Here is a 16,303-nt window from a genome sequence, read left to right on the forward strand (position 1 = left end):
CACCCTCTCAAATATTTATGTAAATAAATAGCTGTCATTTTGTTGCTTTTATTCTATTCCCATAATGGGATGGTTTAGATGCATTTTTCATCAATCAGGAGTTGATTGAACTATACTATAGGATGAAAATATAGAGTTAGTTTCAGGAGATAAACCTGTCATCTCTCTATGAAACTGGCCTATCCACCTATAATTGAAAAGCTATAAAGATTCCTTGCATGTGACCATTGTATTTGAATATAGAATTTTCCAGCTGAAGGGCAAATAATATAACTGAGCTATGAAGGTTCTGATAGCAATCATATATTTAACATTAGCATTTGTAGTGCAGTTAGATGTTGGTTGAAAACTGCTTATAAGATTTTCTATTAAAGTTGAGTTAGCCAGTCATACATAGAGTTGCAAGAACTCAGTTTTTCATTTTTCCACCTTCTTTACCCCCCTCCCCCCCAATGAAACAGATAAGTCATGATCTGAAGCAACTGGTTAATGACGAATTGTACCATAGCTTTTTTTTTTTTTTTTTTTTAAATAATGATTTATTATTATTATATATAGAACAGATTCCTCCTTTTCTCTATTCTATTCGGTGTGTGTGTGTGTGTATATATATATATACACACACACACACAGGTAGTTCTCATTTTACGAATTCCCGCTTTACAAATTTTTTGGATTGGAATTTTTATTTTAAATTGTGTGCAATGAAGGCAATTAGGGGTGTTTATGGGGAATTACGCAGTATGTAATGATGTAATTATTATTATTATGATTCAGGTCTCCATGGAGTCAAAAGACTCGTCTATCATACACAGTCATACACAAAAAAACACAGTCTATCATACATTGGCGTCTACCATATGTACTACAACTGTGAGCTGTCTTATTATGGCCCTATTACGTGGAATACATTGCCAATCAGGCAGTTTATTCCACGGTTCAACCACTCTTCATGCAAAGAAATCACTCCTCACCCTCTTGCTCACAGCTTCCTTTCATCACTTCCAGGGATGGCTGCTTGTCCTTGCTCCTTCCCCCTATTCCACCAAGCAAAAGAACTCCCCAGTGTCAATCCTTTCCCCTATTCCACCAAGCAAAAGAACTCCCCAGCGTCAATCCTGTAACTACCTCTCAATAGTTTGTCTCAATCATATCATCTCTCCTTCTTCTGTCTACCAAACTGTGCAGATCACATGCCCTCAGCCGATCCTTATAATCAACATTGTATAGTCCTGAAACCATCTTTGTTATCCACCTCTATACCATTTTCACGGTTAATTTATCCCCTTCAAATCCTGGGGACCAAATTCGAAAACGATAGTCCAAGTGTGGTCTGATCAGGTCTTTATACAATGGAATATGACAATTCTTTTATCTTTGCAGATCAATGTCCTTCTCAGTATTGCAGCAATCCTCTAGGTTACCTTCACCATCTTTTGCAATATGTTCCCTGAATTTCAGGTTTCTGTCAATCAACAGCCTCAGATGTCTTGTCTCACATACTTCCTCCAGTACATCTCCTCCAACAGAGTATGCTGTCTCCCAATGATGTATCCCAGAATTCATGATTACATTTTGCTGCATTAAACCGACACTCATTCATTTGCCCATCCATCCAGTTTATTCAAATCCTCTTGCAGGGCTGCCACATCTGCACTATTATTAATAACCCTTCCTAGCTTCACATCATCTACAAACAACTGAATATCCCCCTCCAATCCACTGGCAATGTCATTGATATAAAGGTTAAACAATACAGGTCCCAGTACTGAGACCCCACTTGTAACCTTCTGCCTCCTTGATATTGTCCCACCCTATACAACTCTGTGATCCTGTACTGAATCAGTACAGGATCACAGAGTTGATCAATACTGAATCCAGTTGACTAACCTGACATCTAAACCCATGTGTTATAACTTAAATATCAGCTTATCATGTGGCACCCTGTCATATGCCTTTGCAAAATCCATCCAAAAAAATGACAGAATATTTCTTTCAACATCAACTGCTCTTGTCATATTACTAATGCAAGAGCACTCCTTAACAAATCCATGTTGATTCTCACAGATAACATTACCCTCATCTGCTCAATGCTGTATATTGTCCCTCACTAATTTCTCCAAGATCTTAACAACTACTGATGAAACACAAACTGGTCTATCATTTGACACTTCCAGTCTGTTACCACCCTTATGCAATGGCACTATCTTATCTTCCTTCCATTCCTTGGATACCTTTCCCATAGCAAGAATTTCATTGAAAAGTCAGATCAAGAGAACTGTCAGTTCTTTAACACACTCTCTCAAACACTGGGGTAAAATTAAATCCAGCCCCAGTACTTTATTGACCAGAGTACTCAGTATTTGAAACACACTCTCCTCTTGCAACTCTAAACCTCGGACCTGCCCTATCCCTCGAGTATTAAAACTTACTTCTCCAGGATGAAATACTCCAATAAAGTGTTCATTGAACAACTCCACTATGTCCTCTGCATCAGTCACTCTATTTCTATTTTTATCCTACAATGTCATTCTTCCACAATCATTTTTCCTCCTACTGGCCACATAGCTAAAAAATTCCCTAGGATTTTCTTTGGATCTTAGGGCCAATCTCTTCTCATATTCCAATTTTGCCTTATTTACCATACTAGTCACTCTCCTGGCCTGAGTCTTATATTCTTCATGCATTGCTCTCCACCCCCCCCCCTCTCCTTATATCTCTTCCATATCCTCTTTTTCACCTGCAGTTCCTGTTTGATATTGTTTGTCATTCACTTTACACCAAATTGTGTCCTCTTCTTCACATGTGGAATACAGCTTACTATTGCTGCTAACAAATATTCTTCCCAATTTCCAAAGCACTAATGATATCTCACCGTTCCAATTCCTCTCATCGGAACTACCCCAAGTTGATATCTAAGACTATTATAATCACTCACCTTATAATTCCATATATGTTCCCTTCTCTTTAATACTCCTGCATATCTATTCATCTTCCAAGTCAAAACCACATGGTGGCTCTCTTTCCAACTGGGGAAGTGATGCCATCTCAGTTATAATCAGCTCTTCTGATGCTATGACAATATCCAAAACTCTTGAACCTTGTATTCCTTCTATTGCATGTTGCCTAAGACATTTGTCCCTCAAGAATTCTAGAAATTCCATTCCCTTATTACTACATGCATTCTCCTCTTCCCAATTTATACTGCCATAGTTAAAATCTCCCATAACAATCATTCTTCTTGCACTTTCAAAGCTCAACTGCCTAAGCATCTCCTGCTCCTCATCCTCTGTGCTGCTTGGCTTCTAGCAACACCCCACTAAATATCCTGTCTTGTCCATCTCTATCTCACACCATATGCTTTCAAAACCATTAGTGTTACTACCCTCCCCTCTAAGAGGACATAAGTCATCACTTATCATAAGCAGTATTCCACCACCATGTTTTCCCTTCCTATCCTTTCAAAAAATGCTGTACTGTACTTCTTCTATTCCTGTTATGATATCATGTTCCGTCAACCACATCTCAGAGATCCCAATAATCTTCAGACAGGCTGATGCTATCTTTATTCTGGATATTCATGGCATTAACATAAAGCATAAAAATATCACTGTTTCTATACTTATCCTTATTCCCTCCTGACTCCACTGGACTCAACATTGTCCAATGTATTCCCCCCCTTCTCCCAAGCACCAATTCCCTCAAGAGGCCACCTCTGTTACCATCCAACCTGGTAATTCTAGTTTCTCTGCATTGACACACCGACTCATTCAGATTACAGTAATCTCTCCAGATGCCTACATCCTCCCTCATTCAGATGCATACAGTTCCTTTCTGTCCTCAAATGCCCACCAAGCATCCACATATTCCAAGAGTCTCTTCTGACACATTCTGGCTATCATGCTATTCATTATTAATGCTCTTCTACTCAGCTCATCATTATCATACCTGGGTAACACACGCACTATCTTCCCTCTCTGAGTTCTCTTCTGTACAACATCAGTCATGAATCTCAGATCTCTCGCTACCCGATTTACACTGCCTCTCAAGTCATTCGTGCTTACCATCACAATCATCTCATCCACCCTGCCAACTCGCTTAATTACCATAACCATACTTTCTATCATTCCTCCAGGCAAACACTCCTCTGGCATCCTATCTTGCATGCCACAGATCATCAAGTCTCCATACATCACACCTCTTACCACTCTGTTCCTTGATTGCTTACCTGCATCCCCGCCTCTCTCTCTCTCTCTCCTGCTTACCTGTCATCCAGGCATCTCTCATCCCTGGTTCTAGAACTCCCTTGAATTTTTCTCATTTCTCCTCTCCTACTCTTTCTATTCTCTCCTCTTCTATGATTCCCATAACTCTCTCTCTCTTTCATTCCTTGTCTTCTACTGTTTCTATATTCTCTTCTATCATTCTCATAATTCTCTCTGATTCCCTCTCTTTAACTGTTTCTATCTCTCCTCTTGTATCATTCTCATAATTCGTTTACTCCTACTCTGATTCGCCTTGCATTCATCTCTTCCTTTCACTTAATCTCATTTTTCACACTTTCCAACTCATTCCTGAGACATTCCAGCTCCTCTTTCAGTTCATCTATCTTTCTCTGCAAGCTACCCACAAAGTTCTTCCCATTTTATACATTTTCCATATATATGTACTACCCCATCTCTCACCTACCACATACGCAACTGCCAGGATGCATACATACCACAAGCATGCATCTAGTATGCTATGCAAAAAGTAGTCCTTAAATGGAAGGACTTGGTGACACTCCATTTTTAATTTGAGCTGCAGCTGCTACCATCATTCAAATAGTGCCAAGTACTAGGAACTACTATAACTATATACTAAACACTACTATATGATACGCTCTATTACAAACTGTACTATACTAAATAACGAAAAGCTTATCTCTTTCTTCTCTTCTACCACAAAATGCATCCGACTCTGACCTCACCCTCTCAGTAAAAATAAACACAATATACACAACAACTTAACTCCAAAAGCAACACTACTGAAGGACACTTGTATTGCTGAAAAAAATTTTTGTAGCACAATTTGCGACAAAAGCCACACAATATACTCTAATGATCCTTTAGTAATGATCAGTTCGAAATAAACCTTGGTGATGTGTTATTCTTAGTTTTATTCAATTATACCTGTTTTTTTATTTTGTTTTCTTTTTAACTATAACCTTTTGCTTTTCCAACAATGTCAGAAAGAAGCAACTGTGCAAAACCAGAAAATGAGCAAAAGAAACAAAGATAAGCAATTAATTACATTAGAGATAAAATACGAAATTATTACCAGCCATCAAGCAAGTAGCATTATTAAAGCTCTTTCTTAGAAATTTCCTCTTGTCACTTCTACAGTTTGCACTATTTTAAAGGATAAAGAAAAATGTTCGAAAGAAGTAAAAAATGTGCAATCTATGCAGTCTACATCATTGTGTAATAAAGAAAGAGGCAGTATAATTCCTCATATGGAAAAACTGTTAACTGCTTGGATAAGCAACCAAACTCAACGATTAAACATGACTATTACCTGTGCAATGATTTGTACTAATGCATTAGCTGTTTTTGAAATGCTGAAAGATCAAAAAGGGGATGACTTCAAAGAGACTTTTGCTGCAAGTAGTGGTTGGTTTGACTCCTATAAAAAGCAAACTGGTTGGCATAACATTAAGTACAAGATGAAGCTGCAAGTGCTGATAGTGAGGCTGCAAAATCTTATCCACAAAAATTAGAAGTAATAATTAAAGAAGGAAATTACTTGCCATTGCAGATTTTTATCATCGATGAGATGGGCCTTTTTTGGAGCAGATGGCTACAAGAACTTAAATCGCAAAAGAAGAATCCTAGATGCCAGGTTTTAAAGCATCAAAAGATTGCACCACTCTACTATTAGGAGGGAATGCTGCTGGTGATTGCAAGCTAAAACCCTTATTTATGCATTGATCAGAAAATCCAAGAATCTTAAATGGAATTAATAAAGATACTCTCCCAGTAATATGGAAGGCAAATAAGAAAGTTTGACTCACAGGTTGCCTATTCAAAGATTGGCTTATGTATCACTTTGTTCCTCAAGTGAAACTTTATTGTGAGAAAAAACAAATTCCATTTAAAGTGCTTCTGATAATTGACAATTAGCTTACATGTGTTCTAATGTAAAAATAGTATTTTATCTCCAAATACAACTTCTCTTTTACAACCAATGGATCAGTGAATGATTGCGACGTTTAAAGCACATTATCTAAGAGAGATTTTAAAATGTTAATAGAAGCAACTGATAAAGATGGAAACTTTTTTATTAGAGCAGTGTTTCTCAACTTTTCTAAGCCCAAGGACCAGTAAAATGCCTAAACCAATTCTATGGACTACTAAGTTATGTAATTTTTTTTTAAATGTATGTGGGGATTACCAACATTTACATATACATTGACAACGTATACATATAACATTTACATATTACATATGGAAACATAATTGAGTTGGAAGTAAACGATTAAAAGTGTATCATCACTGAAGAAAGTTTTAATTTTTATTAAACAAATAAAGATATCAGTTTCCGATTTGCTGTGGGCAAATGAATGGGTATATCAGCGCCGTCCTGCTGAAATTCCCATCAATCTGCCCACAGCAACTTTTATATTTTATATGGTATCCCCATTCATCTACCCATACTCATGAAGTTATTCAGTTAATATTCGGAGTTATTCGGAAAATATGTTTCAAAATTCTGTTTCAGAGTTTTGAGGTGGTCACAAACCCTTTCCAGAAACAACTTTTATCTTCATGCACTCTCTGATTCGACTTGCAACATGTAAACTGTTCCATCCGCTAAGTGCGTTGTGAGACGAGGGAAAAATGTTGTTTTTATCTTATTCCATTCATCATAATACTGAATACGAACTTGCCATCCATAGATTCCATCATGGATGATATCCCTTGACCTGTCCAAACCATCCCCTGCATATACACAAAAATTTCACTCAGAACATCCCAAAACACACACACTTCCAGCCGATATGAATCGCCTTATTTTCCTGAGTAGTTTTCCATGACCAGCAAAAAAAAAATTAAGACAGCCTGTTATGTGAGGTCATTCCCGATATCTATAAACAGTCCAATCCACGATGTCAGTCACGAAGTGCCATCGACGTGGTCAGGGCGCATTTTCCCGTATGCCGTATATACCATACGCATGTGATTGTACTAATACCAATCATGTTATGATGGTGGTTTTATTTATATCCGTCCTGTGTTCTTCTTGTATTCTTTATGTTGTGATGTGTGTTTCTGTACAATCCATGACTGTACGGATGTTGTTGTCTGCATGTGACGGATTCGGTGTGCTCGGCTGCATATTCCCGCAAGCGATTGTATGAGATACGGAACTTCGCTAAACCGGACATGGATGGCTATCCTCCTCGCCAGCAGAGCTGAGCCTCACTGTGACTTCATTTTGTGTAACTTTCGTTTCATCCCCGATTTTGGAAATGGATTAATTCCAAAACCAGTAACGAGAATAATCGGAAACTGTAGTCCAAATAAATGATATGATATAATTATGTTACTACTTACTTTTAATGATATGGTTCAGCTTCTTGGCCTTTGCAGAGTTGCTGGATATCTGGCTCAATATTGGTCAACTTCAGTCGAAGATAGGCACACACACACACACACACACACACACACGCGTGCGCACTAAGACGATTTCTGTATTTTGTTTTTATTTGAAGGAGCGATGAAAATCCTTTCTCACAAAGATAGGTTGTAGAAAACTGCATGATGATCTTCAGTGCTTAGTCAGACAATTCAGGAAATTCACTTCTCACTGAAGGCAAGATCCAGAATCGAGCCAAACCAAGACACAGAATTGCATCTTAAGCCCGCTGTCACTTGAAAGCTCAATTAACTGTTCTTTTTTAGATAATGAAAGGTCGTTCTCGTGACTATAAGCCTGAAATAGATCTCGAACCCACAGAAATTTCTTATAAAAGTTATTCGGAAAATATGTTTCAAAATTCTGTTTCAGAGTTTTGAGGTGGTCACAAACCCTTTCCAGAAACTCAGAATCAACAAAAAGATCATTTTCCACTAAAAAAGGTTCCAAATTATTTATCTTTTACATGAATAATGCACAACACCAGTTTTTTTTTTCTTGAATGCCTTTATTTTGTCGTAGGCATCAAGAACAGTTAGTTCATTTAATTTAGGAAAAAAAAATATCTGAAAGATAGGATAGTGTTGATAACCATGCTTTGTCAACAAGGAGTGATGCAAAATTAGAATTACGCTCATTTACAAACAATAAAACAAGGAATTATAAAACAATAAAACTCATCAACAAGGAGTGATGCAAAATTAGAATTACGCTCATTTACAAACAATAAAACTTCGTGCCTTAATTGAAATAAGCTTGTTAGTACATTTGCCCCTGGAAATCTAGTGAATTTCAGAATGAAGCAAAAGTTGTATATATACACTGTCCATTTCATTGCAGACTACTAAAAATAACTGTTATTTAGCGGTCGAGCCTTAATAAAATTAACTAGCTTTACAGCGTTGTATAGCAGTTTTAAATTCTGGTGGCATTCCTTTGGAGGCCAACCTTTTTCTATGTATGAAACAATATACCCGATTCATATTCGGAGCTACTTCCTTGACCATAGAAACAACCCACCCTCCCAACTATACCTGTTTGTAAGGGTGCGAGTTCCATCCGAACAGAAGCCCATGCATTTTTCCCACTGGATCCCTTTGTGTATTATGCAATTATTGAGAGTGTGAAATATTTCTTCTCCAGTTGTTTGGGATGACAAAGTTCTACAAAATTGAATATCATCATGAATGTTGTTATCATGTGCATATCTTACGTCACATAGTAACTGCGCATCATCTGTAACATCAGTTGTCTCATCTATTTGTAACGCATAATAAGGGCTCTTTTTAACTCTTTCGATTAACTGAGATTCTACGTCACCTGTCATATCATTAATTCTCCGACCTACAGTGTCATTAAAAGAGGAGTCAAACCAACATCATTTAGTAACTTGTTGCCAAACATAGTTTTTACCACATCTTTTATAGCTGGAAGTAGTGAATTTTCCCTGATAGAATGAGGTTTCCCTGTTTCGATATGTGCAAACTTAAGAGATAGATGTTTCCAGTGCCTTGCTATTAATCGAACCCATGGCCGAAACTACATCTTTCCAATGATTTGATGTCACTATGTGTCACTGAAATTGACTTTTTTTTTTCAATTTGCTTATTTTTCACATCACAATGTTTAGTTTCTAAATATTGGAGTTTCGCAGGTTTCATGCACTCATTCGACAACACTTCATAACACAAAACACATTGAGGTTTCTGTTCACTTTCATCTCCACACCAAGTAAACTCGAATTCCAAGTATGAATTTGAACTGCTTGTTTCTTCTACTTTAATAGTATCAGATTTACTCGCCGTTACAACACGTGAATCACAATTAGGGTTAGCATCACCTGTTTCACTTGCTCTTCTTTTCAAAGTCCTAGTTCTAAGCCACTTTTCCATTATTAAAAACGTTCCGAAAAAATATGCATATATAGATACTGGGGTTAACTCACAACACACAAGTATCATTACCCAAGTATCTTTTCCAAGTATCATTTAGCACTTCTGAAGGTGTACTGAGCCTTGATTGAAGGAAGGAAAACCTTCAGTAATAAAAATCAATAAACAACAAGCAGTTGGTCGAAATATGGATAACACATGTTCACTTCAAATATCTGACAAAGCAGCAAGGGAAGGTGGAAGCAATAAAAGTATATTGTTATTCACTTCACCCCTCTTATTATTCATCATTCTACAGCTACAAATTATTGTAGTGCCGGAATGACGAGTAATTAAAGAGGGGTGAAGTTAACAACAATATAGTTTTGTTGCTTCCACCTTTGAACATTCTGACTCTATTTGTTGTGTTTTAAAGTCTCTATTTGATTTCAATAATTTTTACGTATTAAATTTTAATTTGTTTGGATAATTAAAAAATATATATTTATTTAAATAATTTAAGTCTGCATGCGTTCCACCTGTCCCATCGTTGCGGACCACCACCTGTGGTCTGTGGACAACAGGTTGAGAAACACTGTATTAGAGAGTTTTGGAAGAGATTCAACATTTTAGGTGCAATTTGGGTAACTCAGAGCACCTGTCATAAAGTTTCCAAAAAAAAAACTATGAAAGGAGTATGGCATAAACTTTGTCTTCAGTTTAATGATAATTTCGATGGCAAGAAAGAAAGAAAGAAACAAAGAAGAAAAAGACAAAGATAATGAATATGAAGCTCCAACTCAGTTTTTCACTTTAAAAGGCCTAGAAGAAGCATTTAGACTTCTCAAAAGAGCTCAAGCAATCTTTGAATCACAAGATTCAGACTCTAAACGATTTAGTAAATTTTCCCACAAAATGAATAATGCTTCTGCTTGCTCTAGAGTTATTTTAAACGAAAAAAAGTGAAAGTCAATGAAGCAGATGACACTTGAGGCCTTCTTTGAAAAAAAAAAGATGCACCAAAGCTTCCTAATATATCGATTGCTGCCGATTCACCCGGTGATATAGAAATGAGCTAATTTTTTTTTTTCAAAGAATCTTTTTCAAATTAAAATTTTTCTTATGTTATTTTTTAAATATGTAAATCTTTGGTCAGTAAGTCTTTTCTTATCATTTAATATTCATTTTATATTTTATATATTCTTTCTTACGAATGTAACTCTCGCTTATAGCATTATTTCTAAGGCAAATAAACTCCCGCTTTATGAATTCCCAATTTATACAAATGGTCATTACCAGAAACCAATTAATTCGTAAAGGCAGGAATTACCTGTGTGTGTGTGTGTGTGTATATATAATCCACACATGAAAGGCCATAAGACTTATAGCTCACTAGTGCTGTCTGTGTGGGCAAGAGAAACAGAAGAAAGGAGGAATATATTCACATTTCGCTTGAACAACTGAGAGTTATAATCTTTGAGGAAGGCAGAGTGGGGGAAGATTGTTCCAAAAGGCAGAAGCAGATGGAATGAAAGAGGAGACAGTGAAATTGGTTTGGTGAGTTTCAAGGTGGACTGTAAAAAAAGGTGTTGTTAAGTAAGTGGCTCTTGTTTTAATGATTTTGGAGGAGAGTGGAGGAATAATAGTGGCCGATTCAGCAGAACACTGTCCATAAAAGAATCTATAGAAGATGCACAAGGCAGAAACTGAGCATCTGTGTGAGAGAGGAGTTGAAGTGAGTATGTGAGTGAGGGGTTTATTAATTAGCCAGATTGTCCTCTTCTGGGTAGAATCAAGCAATCTTAGAGAGTAGTTTGGTTCACTATCCCAAATATGTGAGCAGTATTCCACGGCTGGGCAGATTTGAGATTTGTACAGAGTTAGCAGTTGTGGAGGTGTGAAGTAGTGTCTTGTGCAAAAAAGTACACCTAGGTTTTTAGCAGCTGCAGAAGCTATAGTTGAAATGTGGTTGTGCCAGGAAAGATCCGAAGTGCAGGTCAGTCCAAGAAGAGAAATCTGATCGTGTTTGGGTATCTCGGTATTACGGAAGGTAAGGGAAGTATGTGAGCTCTTTCTTGCGAGCGATCAGATAGGATTGAGTTTTGGTGGCATTGAAGTTTACAAGCTTGACCTTGCCCCACTGGGATATAGTTAGGTCTGAGTTCAGGTCACACTGGTCATATTAGATCTTGAGGATTCTAATATTTGAGCAGTACAAGGTTTGTTGAATGAAAAGGAGGAATGGAGTGTACTGTCATCAGCAAAGCTATGGATAGGATTGGAAGTCTGAGAGCAGGTCATTTATATATAAGAGGAAGAGGATGGGTGAAAGAACAGAACCCTGGAGTACTTGTACATTGGTGAGGAAACTATCCACAAAAGTATTCATGACACATAGTGAGCAATCAGTGAGAAAGTTAGCGATCTAGTTGCAGAGTGTGGAAGGCAGACCATAGGATGGCATTTTGTTAAGTAGACTCTTGTGCCAAACCCGATCAGATGCCTTTGAAATGTTGAGGGCAACCACACGAGTTTCTCCAAATTTTTCCATGGCTTGAGTCCAGAGGTGGGTGGTGAAAGCAAAAAGATATGCTGTAGATCATGAATGATGGAATCCATACTGCTGGTCACTGATTAGTTGGCATGTCTCTAGGTGGTTCAATAGTTGGTTGTTGGTGACCTCCTCCATAATTTTAGAGAGAATAGAAATGCAAGCAGTTTGAAGGTAGTTCATTGGTTGATTTTTGACACCTTTTTTTTGGGGGGGGGGAATGGGCTGGATGTGGACCTGTTTCCATGTTGTGGGGTAGATGCTAATTGAAGAGGCAATACAAGATAGGTGTTAAGCTAGAACAAAAATTTTTGTCCCAGAACTATTTAAATTGGGTTTAGAAAATGCCAAATTTCACGACTACAACAGTCCGCTTAGTCTTATACTTTAATAGAAGGCAATACTTAACATTACAAAGAGTCTCTTCTTACTTCAGAGACTTTTGTAGGCAGGGAGCATATTGAAGGTTTATGTCCAGTTTTCATACTACATGGAGACTGTTGAGTAGCTTTTTTTTTAAGTTTTTATGCCTGCTAGTTTAGTGTGCACTGCTTTAGGAGAGTGAAATAAAACTCATGGATACTACACTGACTGGGTTTTGCAATATGCAAGTTAATAGTATCAGTATATTTGAAATGAGATAACAATAATAAATTAAGTTTAATCCTTTATCCAATTGTAAGCAAACAAAGTTTGCACCTGAAGTATCTTCAAGACTGAGGCAATTCGTGGTAAAGGTGGACCAAGCTCTCATCACTCCTTGTCTTAGTATCTCCCATAATGCAAAGCACATCTCCTTGCAGACATGTATAATGCTATGCATTAAGGGAAGGGCCACTAGCCAGAACCGGTTTCAACCTTTATTGAGGTCTTGTCAGTGGGAACCAGATCCAGAGGTGGTGATACTAAGGTGGAAGCAATGGAGAAGTCATATTTACCTTTACCACGAGTTGCCTCAGTCCTGAAGATACTTCAGGTGCAAACTTTGTTTGCTTACACTTGGATAAAGGATTAAACTAAATTTATTATAGTCTAACCAAGTGAAAAAAACTTCCAACATCTTTCTCTAAATCCAGAGTAATTTAATAATAAGGTGAAACACCTTTTGGCAACTCGTATAGGTAAATATAACTTCTCCATTGCTTCCACCTTAGTATCACCACCTCTGGGTTTGGCTTCCACTGACGAGACCTCAATAAAGGTCGAAACTGGTCTGGGTAGTGGTCCTTCCCTTAATACATAGCATTATACATGTCCGCAAGGAGATGTGCTTTGCATTTTGTGAGATACTAAGACAAGGAGTGGTGAGAGCTTGGTCCATCTTTACCACGAGTTGCCTCAATCCTGAAGATACTTCAGGTGCAAACTTTGTTTGCTTACACTTGGATAAAGGATTAAACTAAATTTATTATAGTCTAACCAAGCGGGAAAAAACTTCCAGAATCTTTCTCTAAATGAGATAACAGTGTGTATATGTTATTCATGTTGTAGTATAATGACTAGTATTGTAATGTGTAGAGTGTCTGAGATCTGCATGCACCACTTTTTGATGAAAGACAACCAAACATGGTATGGGATCATACCTTGTTCTTGCTATGTTGATTATGGTTTTTTAACATTTATGATGATTCTTTAAGTGCTCTGATGAAGAAATTGTGATCAATGTAGGCCATCTTTGGATGCTGACATAATACTTGATGATTTCATACTCTTGTTATATGCCACTAGTTCTGATTTATGTTTCCCCCCCCCCTTTTTTTTTTAATATGTTCTGGCATGCTTATTTCTGCTGACCAGCCTGTTTGTCCCACCTAGCAAATTCCACATCAACCTCCAGTCAACTTTGCATCACTACCTGTCACAAAAAAATTGTATTTTTTTGTGACAGGTAGTGATGAGATGATGTTTCCAGCCTGAAAGCTTCCTAGACAAACAGATGGACTGAAAACACAGGAGATATAGTGGAGCAGTATTTCTCCCTTACATATGAACCATCATGGACATGATCTTAAAGATATTGCATGAACAAGGAATAAATGTGGCTTTCTCCCAAGAAAACAAGATCTCTTTTCCTCCCTCTCTTGCCATTCACTACTCAGAGAACTGGAGCATCCAAGATCAGTTGTTCATGCAGGACAAACAAGCTAAGCAGGAAGGATACACATGTCAGAACACAAACAGGAAAGCATAAATCAGAACTGGCAGCACATACAACAAAGACAAATTATTGATTTCTATGGCAGCATACAGAAATAGCCTACATTGATTACAATTTCTTCATCTGCATATTCAAGAAATTGCTGAAATGTTAAGAAACCCTAATCAGTATTTCAAGAAACAAGGCATGATACTGTATCAAGTTTAGTTGTCTTTTATAAAAACTTATACTCAGATCTTGTATTCTATGCATGACATTACTAGGCATCATAATACAATGTGAATCGTGTATGCAGCATTGTTAGTCTGTTTCAAATATTCTGTATTACTGATACCATTAGCTTGCTTGTTGCAAAATCCAATGAGTGTAATATCCGTTTAGTTTTTCATTTCTTTCGTGAAGAAATGTTTGTTTATTTTTTTATGTACTATAATGCACACAAAACTAGTAGAGATTAAAATCTAAATAAAATTGTTCAATAAACAGGCATAAAATATTAGACATAAACTTTCAACTTTGTTCAAATGCCTTTGATATTGCCATTCTCAAACCTCTTTGGTTAACATATATTGTTGATACGTTCTCTATTTGGGCACATGGCTCAGCCACATTGCATTCTTTCCTTCTCCACCTCAAAAGCCAATACCCCAAAATCCAGTTTACTATAGAAAAAGAAAATAACAATGTCCTGCCTTATTTAAATACTCTAATCACACATCTGCCTATTGGCAGCTTTTCTTTACCTCAGTTTACAGAAAATCAAATCACACAAGTAATTAAATACATAAACTTTTCCATCATTTCCCCTCTCAACAATAGGGTGTGATCACTTGTCTTGTCAGTAGAGCCTCCAATTGCTGTTCTACTTAGGCTTTCCTTACAGATGTCATTTATTCGCCAGAACTTTCTTGTCTCCAATGGTCACAATGCCACACAGATTACAGTAATGCTATTACTATAGCCAGGTTACTGAAAAAAAAAAAAAAAAAAAAACACCTTTAAAGAAATAAAATCTTTGCACTGCTTTGAAACTCCATTTGAAGCTAGCCTGTCTTCTCCACTCTTCTAATGATCTACATCCTTCCCTCTCTGTTTCAGTCATTTACAAGGTTCCTTGTTCCTGCAACTTATATTATCGTCAACCCAGGAGATATGCAGACATTCATCTTGGTAAACATAAAAAATATATCTGCCACCAAAACTAAGGTCAGTTAGGTCTAGCTGACCATGCCTTGAATACGTTGCATAGAATCAGACGAAAAAAAAACAACAACTATGCTTCATCACAGCAAATATTGTTTAAGACACGGTATGATGAGATGTGTGTGTAAGATAAAAGGACCTCCTAGATGAGTCTTTGACTCCATGAGGTCTTGTTTAATAATAATAATAATAATAATAAATACAAACTTGAAAGAATTTTTAGTCAGAAGCAGATTTTAAAAAAAAACAAAAAAAAAAAAAAACAGCCTAATCTAAATTAATATGGTGGTTTTAAACTTCCAAAGATTCTGAAAACTTTAATTCTTAGGCCTCATGCTCATCAGCACCCATAGAGGGCATCTCTCTTAGGGATGCCTTTAAAATGGTCTAATTTCTTCTACTTATTGGTTTATGTGTTATTACAATTTTAATATTGTATTTCTGAAGATATCTCTGTGACAGAGATGAAATACTGGAACAATTAAACCTGATGTTTGATTATTTCTCTGTGCTATATTTGTTCTATTAAATTCAGTTATAAATGTAAACTGGCACTTAGCTTAAATACATGTAAATAAATAACTGATTTGAAGAGTGTAATATTACTTCCTCTAGTGGAGGTAAACATAATACATGGGGATCTATTTGGATTTGTACATTGTAGTACTGGTTCATAACTTTCCTTGTGCAATCTTTCAGATGAGATTCTATTATTCAGTATTTTAGCCTTTTCTCCAGTTAACCCTAAGCATTGAGGTAATAATATAATCCATAGATTCAGAATTTTCCAGTTCTTTCTGCTCAGTATTTATTGCATTTTTTGTAACAGTTACTTCAGATGTC

The 16,303-nt window shown here is 36.7% G+C and overlaps 1 protein-coding gene across 24 annotated transcripts in view; it reads left to right on the plus strand.

Annotated features, from left to right (window-relative positions):
- LOC150100409 (coiled-coil domain-containing protein AGAP005037-like) overlaps positions 1 to 16,303 on the plus strand; it is a 1,356,304-nt gene that overhangs the window by 1,154,422 nt on the left and 185,579 nt on the right. The window lies entirely within an intron of this gene.

Source organism: Typopeltis vanoorti, chromosome 13 (assembly GCF_054136105.1).
Source record: "Typopeltis vanoorti isolate ZY-2024b chromosome 13, IOZ_Tvanoo_1.0, whole genome shotgun sequence".
Lineage (NCBI taxonomy): Eukaryota > Metazoa > Arthropoda > Arachnida > Uropygi > Thelyphonidae > Typopeltis > Typopeltis vanoorti.